Here is a 16298-nt window from a genome sequence, read left to right as displayed (position 1 = left end):
TATGATATAGAACACAAACAATGAACTAGATCAATAGACAAGAACGATAAGGAAGAATATGGTAATAAATACAATCTGATATAGTGTAACAAATTGTATTATATGACTAGAAAAAGAAACCAAACACCAAAAAAAAAAGGCTCCAATTCCTATATTAATGAGATAGTGGAAAGAGAATCGGAGTTGGCTCTTGATACCATGTCAAATATGTTTAATGAATATATCTGATAGTCTTTATTGATATAACCAGCAGATATATATACAAGAAGGAGCTCTATGAATATAGAAGATCTCCTAGATCCACATATCTAGGAAATGATAATACACTTACTAAGATTACAAGGTACTTGTTAATACTAAATAAAGTAACAAATAGTCACTGTTCAATACCTAATTCAATAGTCACTGTTGTTTACTACACTACCTTTTCAGTTATTATTCTGAAGCAGTACACATCAAATTAAGAAATTTAGCATGGAAAAATAAGGTTAGATTACATTTATCCACACAAGAATTGGTTCAATAATAAGGTACTCATCAGGAGGTTATGTGAATAATTTCTTTCTTTTCCCTTTGTTTTTTATGAACAAGAATATAGTTTTCCAAAGAAAACTAAGCATACAAGTGTGGGGAGACTTTTATCCTCAAAATGTCTCTGTTCCCCCGGCCAGATCCTCGTCCTCCACATAATCTTAAGCGGTATAATACTCCACAACCTACTCTCCTCAGCGGGGTGCGCTCTTAGAATCGAACAGCTAAAAGCCCCATTGATAGGAAAACTACCCATACCACCACCGACTGGGGGACAAATTGACACCAGACCCTCCATATCATCTCATCCCAGTAGTGATGCCTTCCGTTGTTGCCTATCAATTCTACTTATAGACGTACCTCCATCTAGTGGGCGAAGGAATGGTTCATCTGTCCTTGTTAAGTAGACTGTGAGACATTCCGTTCATATATAAAAAGGAATATGAGTGTGACTGGCTGACTGCTCATTAGAAAAACACAAGAAATGGCAAAAAATAAAAATAGCCATTTTTCCCTAATGCGATTATTAATAGTGATTATGGGATGCACACCAAAAACAAATACTGTGGAGGAGTACTGAAGATATGAGGAGTGTCTCATAGACTTACCTGCTTTTTCTCCAAGCTACCCATTTTCATATCCTGAAAAAAGACAATAACAACTCAAAGTGATTAAAGAACGGAAACTCCCTTTAAATATTTTTTTGGAAAGGACATTAGTAGCTTTTCAGTTCACTAAAAGAAATCATATTGACTTTGATAAATCAGGTAATTAACGGAGCCCTCCTCATTTCAAATATTAATACACTCCATATCGCAGAACAGTTAATAGAACAGTTTTCATACAGCAGAAGAAAATTCGTACGGGTTCCACTAACTTAGTCCATTAAAATTTAACAAGAAACATGCATTTACTTATTTATAATTGGAATCTTGACAAGAGATTTTTGTCCAGATGGATGAAGTTTTGAAGAATAAGCTCAACAATATTCAAATGGTGATGGTGGCAGTAATAGTCGTGATGGAAGGAGAAATTAAATTAAGAGGCAGTCGGATAGCAATGGAAAGCTCACCAGACCAGTAACCAATTTTTGTATCAAATCCAAATCAAAGCCGACGTGGGATATATCAGCGCGAACATCAGTAACCTGACTGGAGAAAAAAAAAGAAGGGATCACAAGCCTGCTATATTCATGATTTCAAAAATGAAGATAATCTTGTTATATGAATGTAGCAATCACAATATAGTAGCCAATGTCTAGAAAATAAGTTCGTAACGTTAGGATGGAAACCATATTTCCCAAAGCATATAGAGAAGGTTATATGACAGGGACACAGGTGAGACAAGAACTGTGAATGCGTAAAAGAAAGATTGCATCCATACTATTACAACGGGTATAAAGGGCTTTACAATCCATTCTCGCAGGGAAGTGGTTTCACCTTATTTGATCAAACTTCGCTGATGAAATCAATAGGATACTAGAAAATGCTTCATTCTTTATTATTTTTGACATCTCTCTCTCGTCATCCAGTTTTCCATCCAAGTTCTCTATTCGTTGGGTCAAATGTCTCTTAGCTGCCTGAGCAACAGATAGAAAATTATGAGATGCAACAGAAATTCCAAAAATACTATTACATATTTGTAAAGGAGTGTTTTGGTTTCCTTTACATACAGGAGAGGAAGGAGAATGGAATTGGATTTAGGTAAAGGTTTAGACTGAGTTTGTTGTTGAGCGAACTGCCTACGTATCTTCTCTTGATTCTGGGGGGAGAGAAGAATTAGGTCTCACGTAGTTCATATAAGTGGTATTTATAGGCATTGGAAGGTCCAGATCTCCGAGACACGTGCACATATGTAGGGCGGAGATTGAGTATGAGTGTTAGGTTGGTTTTGGTTGAAATTGTGTGATGATTGGGAGTGGGTGCAATAGTTCATATATCACGGTGATTGGAAGTACAGGTATGGCTACTGTGATGATTGCACCTGGATAAGGGATGGTGTCCTTATTCGAAGCGTTCTGCTTTAGGTCGCTCATTCGCCTTGAGGTATTCTTGAGCGAGCTGAAGTGTACCACCTACATGAAGCGAGCTGCTCACGAATCGATCTTGAAGGTTGGTGTCATGAGTTCGCTACGATCTCTGCTTATGCTTAACGCGTGCTTAATATTCTTTAATGAGAATATTACTCCCTTACACAGCCCCCTCTCAGTAGATTGTGTTGTACATTAAAGCGATTTGCTGAGAGAAAACAGCCGTACGTGTTGAGTATGAGTGGAAGAGCGGGCTGGCGTGAAGGGAGCTGACTGCTTTGCCATAAGGGTCGAGTCGTGTTGTATAACGAGTTAATGTGAACATGGAGGTTGGCATGCGGTTGGCACGTGACAGAATCATAGCAGTTAACAAGGAAACGTGTGCGGGCTAGGGTGTAGGTTGTAATCATAACCTCTTGGGAACTGAACAGGCGGTTGCACAAAATCAAAATTGGGGGAACTTAAAAGTTATTTTCTGTTTTCTTCTTCAGCAAAACTGCAAGCTAGGGTTTCTCAGGTGAGTGTTTCTGCTACCGCTGCCTTTCCATTTTCAGTTTTCTTTCTTCTTGTTCAAGTGCAATGTGTTTATTAGGTAGGTCGGTGTTAGGTTTTATTGTTTAAACTTGGGTATTTGATAAAAAGAAAACGTAAAAAATGTCTGACTCTGATGATACTCGATTTGAAGAGGTCGAGAGGTCTCTTTAAGTTGTGGTGTGTATGAGGAAGATAAGGAAGAGTTGGTGAGTCTTGGCAGTCGGTCTGAGCATGGTGAGGTTGAAATTAGGGAAGATGAAGGTAGTATACGATCTGGCTCTGTTGGTGCTGTGGCTAGCACGTCAGGTCGTGATGAGGGGTCGTCTTCGAGTGGGTTGCCCCCTAGGACGGTGGACCGGCTCGCGGCAGGTGCGTTCCCCGAACTGAGGGCAGCTTACGGGATAAATGTACCCGACCTGGAGATATAAGAACCAGGGCAGCATGAAAATGTGCGGAGTGAGGAATATAACCCTCCAAACGGTAGGACTATAATCTACGAGGGTCAGCTGAGAGCGCATATGCAAATACCGTTCTCGAAGCTAGTTTGTGATTTTTTTAGCTGAATGTTGGAAATCCCCTTGTCAGTTTGTTTGTAACACTTGGCGGCTGTTCAAGGTGTTCGACCTACTGAATGCGATTGGTGAATACCACATAGGAGTATCTGACATTACTGAGCACTTCGTTGTAAGGCGATTTGGTAATTTCAATTTCAGCTTGCAAACTATGATGAAGCGTTCCAGTGTGATAAACGGTGTAAGCAATGAGGCTTGGAAAAAAAGGCCATTGCTGCTAGTTGGCAATTACTGTGCTAGCAGATGTAGGTTACAAACTAGGATTTGCAATATCTCCGATGGGTGGGAACGTTTTGCTCATGTTGCTTTAATGGGTGGTCTATTGTTATTTTAGCTGACCCGTACTTTTATGTTGTTTGTAGATTTCTCTGTAAAGACATGAACAAATCGGCAGGAGATAGAGAGGTTCGCACGGTTGACTCGAGCGCAAAAACGAGCGAAGCTGCATGAAGTAGCTCATTTCTTTGTAGAAAAGGGGGGTCCAACAATCAGAGAGAAAAGAAGAGTTCAGAAGGACCGGGCTCGAGGTCATGCTAGGGGAGGAGTGATGGAGAAACGGACAAGCGACTTGGTAACCTGGGAGGATAGAAACCGAGGTCGTGGTAATTCTAGATGACCCTCCGGAGGTGCTGGTGCCTCGGGGGTTAGTGGGTCGAGCTGGCGACTTGAAGGGGTCGATGGACGCGCCTGTAGAGCTGGAGAGGGTGGTCTTCAACCCTCGCGCGCGAAGCAGTTCGATGAAGAGGAAAGCAGACATGTCCGAGCAAGATGTTGCAAAGGCTGCCAAAGCTGCGAAGCATGCGCTTGGGGACAACTCTAGCATGGGGGGCGGTTCTGGTTGTGGTCGAAGTTGGCAGTACAGCCACTCGCAGTACTCGGTCGAGGTCGGAACAAGTTTTGGACCTGGCAACTTTTGGGGCTAGACCGAGCTCGTCCCCTCTGTTGCGGGAGCCTAGCCCGCTGGCGAAGGGTCAAAGTAAGGATAGTGGGAAGTCGCCTGTGACTACTAATGACTTGGAGTCGCAGCTAGTGTACTTGGATGACCAGGGGGTGCAGCGGACTGTAAGGCGAACTGATTGCAGCTTCAGGTCGAGTAAGGTATATGCTTGTTTAGTTGAACATATAGCTCTGGATGGCAACCATAAGGAGCTGGATGCTAAGGGGCTGGCTGATAACCTGAAGCGAATGGAGATCGCGCAATGTCTAGTACGTGAAATTGTCCAGGTTTGGTTTACTTGTTCGCTTATGAAAATTGCTGCGAACTGATTGTTAATATATGTGTGCGATTGTAGCTTGTGAGTGGATTTTAGAAGTTGAAGGAGATTGCACAGTTCACTGAGTCAGATAGAGAGACTATGGTGAATTTGACAGACGAGCTAAAGAATGTTCAAGACGCCGCTAGTATGGAACACGAGGAGCTTGAGGAGCTGAAGAAGACGCATCAAGCTCTTAGTTTGGCGAAACTGTTGAAGGATATTGAGGCGGACGAACCGAAGTTGAAACTACAGGCTGCTGAAGAGAACGTTCATACGGCTACTTTGGAAATTCGTAGATTGAATGAGTACGCCCTGCACTGCAAAGGGGTTGCTCAGGATGCTATGAAAGCTTATGACGTTCTGGATGCTGAGTTTGTTGATCTGGAGGCCGCTTACAATGCCTTGAAAGAGGAGCATGAACACGGGGCTCCTTGTACCTCAGTGGTACAGGTATAGGGAGGTACGAGTGATGTTCCTACTTCTGCGGTCGTTGCCCAAAAGGTTGTTGCACCTCAAACTGAAGCTGATATGTCTGATGTACTTGTGAGTCTAGATGTGGATGGTGTGTCCATTGTGGTCGAGGGGAGGGATGCTGAAGTTGAAGACTCGCTGGTGGCTGGAGATTTGGTTGTCCTTCCTAGAGCTGGCGAGTTGTGAGATTAGTTTGTTGATTTTAAGGTTTGTAAGTTGTGATACAATAGAGCTGGTTTCCCGGGGTGACCTGGGCAGTTCGTTTTTCTTGTTTCTGTTTATTAACACGTTGAACGTCTTGGCGCCTCGTATTGGTCTGGGTGCCAATATGATGATGAATGGTGGTTAGCCGAGCTGGATTTCCTAAGTAGACTCAACAACTCGGATAAAATGCGAACTGTGGTCTGGGTTTGTCCGAATAGTTCGTCTTTTCCTTATATGTTATGTTTACTACTTGCTTCTCTGCTTTGTATAACTCTTGCATGGTTGAATGTATGAATGGCGATATTGCTATATCTGTGTGGTTGCGTAGACGACTCCTTGTGAAAATAGTTGACTTTAAGTAACCTGCGGTCTTGAGTGAGCGTCCTGTCTTTAATGTGGCCTTAGCATTATGGGTCGCATGTAACGAGGGTTAGTGACCCATTACGAACTTGCGTATATAGTAGGACGCATGCTGTGCTCTTTAATCTGGAGGGCTGGAGTATTTCTGCACATGTGTGACACGTGTAGGAAAATGAGCGGTTAGAGATGTGTAATGATAGCTGTCAGGTGGCCTGACGTTTGGCGTCTCGATGCAATTATGGCATGCCTTGGGAAGATACGTTATTTGAGAGTTAGTAGAACTGTTCCTAGAAAACCAAAAACATTTGCTCTTCTTCTTGCTGCCTCTCGTCTTCTCTAGACTGTTGTGTGCCATTTTCTTTGTTGCTTACTCAGGTACGTTTGTTTCCATTTTTGGTTATACCTTTTGAACAGAAACATGTGTCTTGGTTGATGTCTCACGTAAAGTCAGCCTTGCTTGTAGATTTCCCTATGGCCAGGTGCCGCAAATACACTAAAGGGGAAGGGAGTTTGAGGGAAACCTCCCCTCTAATAATGGAGGAGATGGAGTTCCGCCCTCATGTGCATGGTGATCGTGGGAAGAGAAAAGCTGCTGATTTAGTAGGTAAGGGAACTAAGCGACCCAAGAGTTTAGGTCGCTCGACTAGTGGCATTGTATTCAGGTCACCTCGGCGGATAAATGAGACTGATCTGGCTAATGAGGAATGCAGCGACCAGGGTCAAGGCCATCACGTCGCTAGTGAGAATTCGCCCCAGCGTCTAGGGGATGTGGGGAGCGAATTCTTCTATGTGGGGAAGACGGGGAAGAAGCGTGCTGTGAAACGTTCTGACTGTAGCTTCCACTCAGCACCCATAGCGACCAGTCTTCTGAAAGGGATCGTACTGGATGGTGATAAGACCGAAGTTGAAGATGAATATATGGAGACGCTGTTGGGGACCATGGATATGGTTACTTGCTTGGTAAGTGCTCATTTGTTATGTGTTTCTATTTGTTTATTGAGCGACTTTAACTTTGGTATTGTGCTTGCAGTTTCTTGCGGGGTATGATAAATTGAAAAATGTTGTGCAGCACACTGGGACTGATGTTAACTCGCACGACGAGCTGGGATGTATGCGAGCTGCATGGGGAGTTGACAAGAAGAAACTGGAAGTGATGACCAAGAAGTATTGGGATGCTGCTGACGAGAACGCTGTGCTAGTTAACGCTATGTCTAATCTGTAGGGGAAGCTAGCTGAAGTGACCGAGTATGCCAAACAATGTCAGGGGGTGGCACGCAAAGCGCAGGATGCGTATACCATGGCATGTGCCCAATATGCCTAATTGGATGAGAAATATCGCCAGCTGAAAAAAGCGAGTGATGGCGGGGAGCAGGGTACAGGCATGCGTGTGGTGCTGAGATCTGCTAGGCACACTCCCTCGACTAGTGCTGCCTCGAAAGATAAGCATGTTATGGCTGGTCCTTGATGGTGATTTCTACTCTTGTCTTTGTCAGTTTGTTTTGAAAATTTGTAAGTATTTGTCTTTTCTCCTCTCTGTATGAGAGTTTAAACAATAGATCTGAGTTTTCAGGCTTGCCTGATCAGGTCGTCTTTTTGGTACGGAGACACAGTGAACTGGTTCCCACGAAAGTGGCAGTTCGATGTTTTGCTAAATTGTAAGAAATGCCGATCTAGATTTCCTAGGTAGACCCAGCAGATCGGTGGAACTAGTTTCCTGGCCTTGGCCGGGCAATTCTATTGAATGTGTATGAAATGCGTGTTTTTGCTTGATTGCTTATAGCTAGTATTCTGTTTATAATGCTTATGGTGTGAAGTGGCTAAGGAGCCTGAGACTTAGCTTAAGAAAGCGTTTCGCTCGTAATTATCGTTCTCCTTTGTGGGCTGACCACAAATTAAGACAGTATAGGCAGGTTAGTATCATTTTGATATGTGAATTGCCCATATGTAATAACCATATAGAGTTTTAAGCCTAGTAGCTTAGTTGAGCGTGCCGCTCATGGAGAGCGTGTTAGCTTATGAAAGCGTATTGCTCACTGAGAGCGTTCTTGCTGAGTCAATCCTAGAAGTATAGGTCCTCAACTAGCGAGACTCGGAGAGGCTATAGAGCATGTAAGCAGCTCAAGAGAGCGTTCTATTCATGGAGAGCGTGTTGGCTTATGAAAGCGTTCTCGCTGAGTTGATCCTAGAAGTATAGGTCCTCAACTAGCGAGACTCGGAGAGGCTATGGAGTCTGTAAGCTCAAGAGAGCGTTCTGCTCACGGAGAGCGTGTTGGCTTATGAAAGTGCATTGCTCACTGAGAGCGTTCTCGCTGAGTCGATCCTAGAAGTATAAGTCCTCAACTATTTTATTGATAAGACTTCGGAGAGGCTATAGAGCCTATAAGCTCCAAGAGAGTTCTATGTATGGGCCATGGAGAGTGTGGTAGCTTATGAAAGTGTATTGCTCAGGATCGAGAGCTTGTTTGAAACTTCCGAATTTGTTGAAAGTGTCGGCATAGGCAAGTGTCGAATGGTCATGCTTGTCGGGCGAGTTCGCGAATAGACTTGTCGACTTTGCAAGTAAATGGAGTAGATTGTAATAACAAACATAAGTAAATTAACCTTGAATTTATAGCAAATGAAAACATTCTCCTTCATGAATCTCAGCAAAAATCAATTGACCTTTGTTCGGGCTTATGCCGACCCACTTAGTGAAACCTCGATTGCCTAAACAAAGCGGAAACCGGTGCTTACGTGGGTGAGGCTAGTTGTATGATGTTGTGGCGAGCGTCCGGCATTTGACGCTTTGAGTACATATGCCGATGGACTTTCTAAACAACTTGTTATTGACCATGCAGTAACGGCGCGCCTGATATGAGATTTACCTGGCTTTGGTATGCTATTCTGGGAGCGTGCCTTGTTGGATGTACTCTATGATGGGCTGCATCCATGTTTGACTCATCTGATTTCCAGAGAGTGGGTATAGGTCGCTGATTTCTAAGACATGCTCCACTTGGTAAGCAGGTCGGTCAACTACCTCAATAAGTAATTGTCTAGGGGCGCAGTTCGGTGTTTGAGTAGCCAAGTAAGCTAAAATGTTTGCGTGATAGTTCTCGTCACGCAAGAAGTGGTGTATAGTGGCTTTCTTGAAAAAAGAAAGTAATTGATTTATGACTTGAAGGTATTTAGAAAGGTTACCTTCATGAGTAGTGTACTTTTTTGCAATCTGGCAAACAACCAGTTGCGAGTCACTAAAGACCTGAAGTTCCGTTACACCGAGTTGCAGTGCCATGCGAAGCCCCATAATTAACGCCTCGTACTCCGCTTCGTTGTTGGAGGTCGCGAAGTCGATGAAACTGATTTCTCCATTATTGTTCCATCTAGCGATACTAGGACAACTCCGATTCCACTTCCTCCAGGATTGCTTGATCCATCAACAAAGAGAGACCAGATTGTCTTGTCATTCTTCTTTGTGGATGGAATATCAGTTTCTGGTTCCCAATTTAGGTCATCGATAGGGAAATCTGCAATGACTTGTCCTTTTTGTGAGGTACGTATGGGACGAACTCAATGTGGTGCTCGCTAAGCTCTTCGGCCCATACTGCCATGCGAGTTGTCTTGTTTTCCTTGTGAAGAATTTTCGTCAGGGGAAGGTCGGTGAGTACTTTGATTGGATGCACTTGAAAGTAGGGCTTGAATTTTCTTGCCGAGTATAACAATGCGAGTACTACTCTTTCAATGTACAAATAATTCTTTTCAGCTGAAGTAAGCGTCTTACTTGTCAAATAGATTGGCTTCTCTGAGTTGTTTTCCTCTTTGAAGAGAACCGAGCTAATGGCGAAGTCTGATATTGCTAGATACAGCCCCAGCGTTTCACCATCTGTTGGTTTTGCCAGGACGGGAGGTGTAGTCAGGTACTCCTTGAGGGTGGAGAACGCTTGGTGGCATTGATCGTTCCACGAGAACTGCTCACCTTTTTTAAGAAGTTGCAAGAATAGTCGGCATTTGTCTGACGCCCTGGATATAAATCGGTTTAGTGCTGCCACCATTCCTGATAGCTTATGTATTTGCTTCTTTGTCTAAGGGTCGGGCATGTCCAAGAATGCTCGGATTTGGTCTGGATTAGCCTCGATCCCACACTATAATACTTGGTACCCTAAGAACTTCCCGGAGGACGCTCCAAAAAGGCACTTATCCGGATTCAACTTCATTTGAGTTCGGCGTAATCTGGAGAACGCTTGTTCAAGGTGAGTGAGGTGGTCACCTGCTTTCTTGCTTTTGATGACCATGTCGTCAATATGGACTTCCATAGTATCCCCTAACATGTCGTGGAACATGTCGGTGACCAGCCGTTGATACGTCGCTCCAGCGTTTTTGAGGCCAAACGGGAGGACGTTGTAGCAGTAAATTCCTTGTTCAGTGATGAATGATGTTTTCTCCTGGTCTTCTTCAGTGAGTGGGATCTGGTTGTATCCACTATACGCATCCATGAAGGAGAGGAGCTTATGGCCACAGGTTTGGTCCACATGTCGGTCGATGTGAGGTAAAGGGAAGCTATCCTTTGGTGTTTCCTAATTGACGTTCGTGAAGTCGACGCAAAGGTGAACTGTGCCATTCTTTTTTGGGACTGCGATGATGTTAGCGATCTAGTTTGGATAGTCTACCTTTCTAATGAAACTGACTTATTTGAGTTTGTCGACCTCATCATTGATGGCTTTTTGAAATCACAGGGATAATCGGCGAGGTCGTTGACAAACTGGTCTAGCGTTAGGGTTTACATTTAATCTGTGACATGCAACATTAGGATCGATTCCAGGTACATCGACGTACGATCAAGCGAAAACATTTTTTTTCATGGATAAAAAATTTACAAGATGGGCCCTAAGTGTAGGGTCCAGATTGGCCCCTATAGACGAATTTAGGATCTTCTTCTGTTCCTAAGTTCACTCGCTCTTTTTCTACAGGTGGGGTGTTGCTTTTGACGCTGATGCGTCCTCAGGTGAATTGAGTTATGGAAATGCTTTGTCAACCTGAAGAGGAGTTGAGTTGGCAGCAGGAGCTGGAGCGACCTCTGTGGTGACGACAACAGGGGCTGGGATGGTTTCTGTGGTCATGACAACAAGGGCTGGAGTGACCTTTGGAATCGGTGCTGGTTGTGTGACACATGATGGTGCGACCTCTGGGGTCCTGACTGGTGGGGCAACAACGACTGAAGCGACTTGTGTGGTCCTGAGTGGTGGATCAACGACAACTGAAGCGACCTCTGGGGTCCTGACTGGTGGAGCAACAATAGATTGAGTGACTTCTGGGGTCTGAACAGACGAATAGACCTTCTTGCTGGAGCCCCCAGCGTTCTGTGTTGGTGCTTTGGCTCTGACCTCAACGACTAGGTCTTTGGCCATTGTGTAGCTGGTGGGCTCATTCCTTGTGTGGGTATGTAAGTCGGCGGTCTTGTTCGCTGAGAGGATTTGATTACAATGATAAGCCTCGAGCTGATTGCTTTGAAGCTCCATCATGCCCCTTGGGCCTGGGAAGCGGAGAACTTGATGCAATGTGGATGGTATAACTTGCATTTGATGAATCCACCGTCGTCCTAGGATGGCATTGTAAGACGACTTGATGTCCAGGACTCTGAACCGCGTATTGAAGATGACTTTGTCTTCTCGTGACCCCACCGAGACTGGGAGTATAATATTGCCAATTGGGTCGGCTCTGGAGCCATTGAACCCGTAAAGAGGAGCGATGGGGTCTATGAAGACTGACTTGGGTAAATTCATCTCTTGAATGGTATAGTAGAACAAAATGTCACATGAACTACCGGGGTCAATCAAAACACGCTTGACGGTCCAGTCGCTAATTTTGACATGGACTACTAGTGCATCAGTGTGGGGGAGGCAAACCTTGTTGAGGTCGGCCTCCGTAAAAGTGATTTCGCCTGAACTGCGACCGGAACTGCGTGGGGCAGGTGCGGCCTGGGAAGAAAAATAATAAACTTCTTGAAGGGCGCCTACGCGCCGTCTTTTCTCTATGGACGATGTTACTGAATCATCAGGAAATGTTATCATGTGAATGGTTCTATCATTGTCTCGATCTGATGAGTGCTGACGACCCTCGTGGCAAGAGCGATCTCTGGACTGCCCTCTGTTGCAAGAGCGAGCTTGGACATTGTGGCGTTCATGGCGAGGTGGAGATCGACTGCGCACTCTGCGAGCCATGAGCTTATGGCGCAAATCGACATCAGCAATGTTGGTGTACTACTTGATATGTCCTGCTTCGATGAGGTCTTGAAGGTAATGCTTTATCCCCCAGCACGCATCAGTCTCGTGACATTTGGCTTTGTGAAAGGCACAATAAGGTTTGTCTGATCGATCTTCAAGTTGTCGTACTGTAGGTCGGTAATAGATATCTTTCTTGATTTTCTCCAGTATGTAACTGGGAGATCGTGTGAGAACAGCGAACTCACGGTCATTGTTCGTTCTGTTTGTCGGCTTCCGTTCTTGCTGTCGAGGTCGCTTTTTGGAGACTGGGGGGTCGTCGGATATTGCTACGACCTCCTCTTCTTCTGGTAGGCCTTGGCGCTTCAGGCCTTCTTGTAGCTTAATGTACTTGTCGACTCGAGCATATAACTCAGATAAAGTGTCAGGGCGTTCTTTCATCAGCGATCTGGCGAGTGCCGTGTTGCGCTCACGGCAGGCGTTAGAGAATGCCAGGGTGGCAAAAGACTCTTTCAGACCTGTTTCCATGCACAGTAGTTCGGCTTTGAACCGACATAGAAATTCACGAATTGTTTCGTCTTCGCCAAGTGAGAGTTGGAACAGCGAATCCAGATCAGCTTTCTTACGCCTGTTATGGACGTACTGACTAGCAAATGAATTGGTAAGCTGCTCGAAGGTCTTTATCGAGTCTCGCTCGAGTGAGAAAAACCAATCGAGTGCACTATCTTTGAGACTGGCGGGAAACAAACGGCAGTGGAGGTGATTGAACTCTGGTGCACTATATAGTGCCAGGCTTTGAATATAACGAGCCACGTGTTGACCATGGCACGTGCTGCCATCGTACATCGGAAAACGTGGCTGAATGAAATCTTGAGGAGAGGGTTTATTGAGTACCTCCGTAGTGAACAGCGATGCGCAGTACGTCTTGAGCATTTTATGAACGATCTGGGTTGCGTTTTTTCTTACTGCACTCTGGCCAATCCTTTGCGACAGTTCGTTAATATGTTGATTAACTTCGTTGATGTCATTCTCAATGACGTTCCCAACTGGCTGTTGTTGTGCGGCTACTTGTGCAAGTAGAGCAGCATTTTCCTGCCTGAGCAAGGAAATGCTCTCATTCGTTAAACCTAGCTGGTTTGCGAGGCTTTGAACTTGAGCTTCGAGGCTTGCCATGCTTCGTGGGCTTGAGGTTTTTGGTTTTTGGTTTTCGATTTGTGTGAAAGCGGTTTCTCAAGTAATCGAGACCACAGACGGCGCCAATGTAAATGAGCGTTTTGGTTTCCTTTACATACAGGGGAGGAAAGAGAATGGAATTGGATTTAGGAAAAGGTTTAGATTGAGTTCGTTGTTGAGCGAACTGCCTACGTATCTTCTCTTGATTCTAGGGGGAGAGAAGAATTAGGTCTCACGTAGTTTATATAGGTGGTATTTATAGGCATTGGAAGGTCCAGATCTTCGAGACATGTATACTGTCATGCACATACGTAGGGCGGAGATTGAGTATGAGTGTTAGGTTGATTTTGGTTGGAATTGTGTGATGATTGGGAATGGGTGTAGTAGTTCATATATCACGGTGATTGGAAGTACAGATATGGCTACTGTGATGATTGCACCTAGATCAGGGATGATGTCCTTATTCGAAGCGTTCTGCTTTAGGTCGCTCATACCACCTACATGAAGCGAGCTGCTCACAAATCGATCTTAGAGGTCGGTGTCATGAGTTTGCTACGATCTCTGTTTATGCTTAACGCGTGTTAGTATTCTTTAATGAGTATATTACTCCCTTACAATATTGAACAAACTTTTACGTACACAATCAATCATTTCGTAGTGAGGAATGCTGTTAAAATTGGTCAGATATATATATGCATTTGGTAAAAGTAAAAATCATTACCAGGTGTTAGACTACACGTACAGATTCGAACCACTACCTAAAATTGGTTAACCCTCTTGAGTCTTGAGATATGATGATAGGCGGTTAGGAACACTCCATTTGCCTAAGGACAGTGATAAGATTAAAAATACTTACAGCAAGAGCAGTAGATAATTCATCCAGATGTTTCTTCATGTTTGATACAGCATTTGCCATATTACGCTTGGTTACAATGTTACATACTTACATACATAAGATCCGATATTGAAATACCCTGGACAGTGACAGTGACACTGACAGTGACAGTGAAAGTTATAGCTTTCCGAAATTTACCAAGTGAGTAACTGACCTCTGCATTCAAGAAAATAGTGAATTGCTTATTTATAGAAAAGACATATATTAGAGAAATATAAGATTTCGATGTGCTATTGAATTGCACATATTTGGACACACCAAACAACAAGTGAGAGAGAATAAATGATAATTTAATTAAGGCTCTACTTTGAACTAGAAGTCACAGCTTCTGGTACTTATTTCATGTCTATGCTCTATGTTCCTCATCCGACACCATTGCAAGTGTTTTTGAAATCTAAACTCCCTGATTTTTAGTGTTTCAACTCCTACACTAATGGTTGAGAGGTATAATTGAGCAACATTCCACCTAGAAGTGATCGAATACTACTATAAAATACGATTTAGAAAGGAACCCTCAATACTAAAAAAAATTCATAAAATCTACTGGTGTGGAATCTGTTGTTTGATACAAAGGAAGGTCTTACATACGTCCTCGATTTTTTTTCATGCAAATAAAAAATGGTTGTAGATAGCAAGAGTTTAGAAGCGCAAACTATCGAAGTGTACTCGTGTGCAGCAGTTAGCTAGATATGGAGGGAGATTAATATTTGACGCTTCAGAAATAAAAAGCAGCCGAGGGATATGCTTAGGGACAGATTATGAATGACAAGAAGACGTACCAGCAGGGTTTGCTAAGTTCAGTCACAGATACAGGACAGGCCAGATAATTGATTGGGAAACTTGGGTTATTGGTGGAGTTCAAGCTTAGAAAATTATACAATGTAGATGGATTAATATCCCTGTTAATAGATCTAAACTTAGCAGCAATGGGGCAAATATCCAATACAAGATGTGGAATTATGGACGGGGTACTATTAAGAATCATGAAGGTGAAGTCTTGTTGGATTTTGCAAGTGGAGGAGGCATGATAAGGATATTCTAGGAATATTTGGAGGGGTCATCAGGGATGCCTAATGATCAACAAGCAGATGATCACGGTCAGATTTGACTCTCTCAGGGAAGTGCAGATCTTAATTGATAAAGGGAAGCCTCCATGGTAGCTGCTATATTACTGTTGGCTGGGATTTCTTTACTGTATAGGAATTCCGTACATGTTTTTAACGAAAAGTAATAGGGCTGCACACTATATATCTCGCATGTCTATTGATCTAGTGTTGATTCTTGTATCTCCTTTGTACCTCCTCATTGTCATCATGTGTTATCTACTGTCGAGGATAACAAAAGCAGTAAGACTACTACTTCAGATTTTAACTAGATTTTGGACCGGGAATACGTCCGGAATCTATTAAATATTTTGTGTACTAAAAAAGTTTTTCAAAATGTCTTACACAAATTTTCAAATCAGAATATATTTTTATTGAAAATAAACCGAAATACGTTAATGAGTAGCGATTATGGTGCATAAATACTTAGAAACTAAGGGATCAAATTGAGATAGCCTCTTCACTTTGTGGTTTAGAATATTAATCCGTAATTTTCAAATGAAATTATCTTAAATTCGATTTAGCTTGTATAATAGTTTCCTTAGATTTATGTTGATTTAGTGGATAATCATCATTGCTCGACTTACGTACTAATGTGTACAAATCACTAAAATATCTATCAAATCACTAAAACAAATTGATTGTTTTCATATTCTCAAAGAATACACTACTCCCACTTTAAAAGATTTATCATATGAATGTGTTCTATGAAGAATTGATGAATACAAAAAATTATCTTTCAAAAAAATGCGTTTACCTACTTAGAATACTTCTCCAAGTATTTTCTCTTTTTCTAGGTGATTATTTGTATACATGCAAAATATACTTATTCAATTACAACATGAATAACATAAAAGATCATGTCGTTCTATGTCTTTCGTCAATGTGAACATGTCAAAGTGTTAACGTAAGATTGGGTGGGTAAAATAAATAATGGTCATTAATTTTCATATTTGAACAATCTAATAATCAAATG

Source organism: Coptis chinensis, chromosome 5 (assembly GCF_015680905.1).
Source record: "Coptis chinensis isolate HL-2020 chromosome 5, ASM1568090v1, whole genome shotgun sequence".
In the NCBI taxonomy this organism is placed as follows: Eukaryota; Viridiplantae; Streptophyta; class Magnoliopsida; order Ranunculales; family Ranunculaceae; genus Coptis; species Coptis chinensis.
This window is presented reverse-complemented; position numbering follows the sequence as displayed.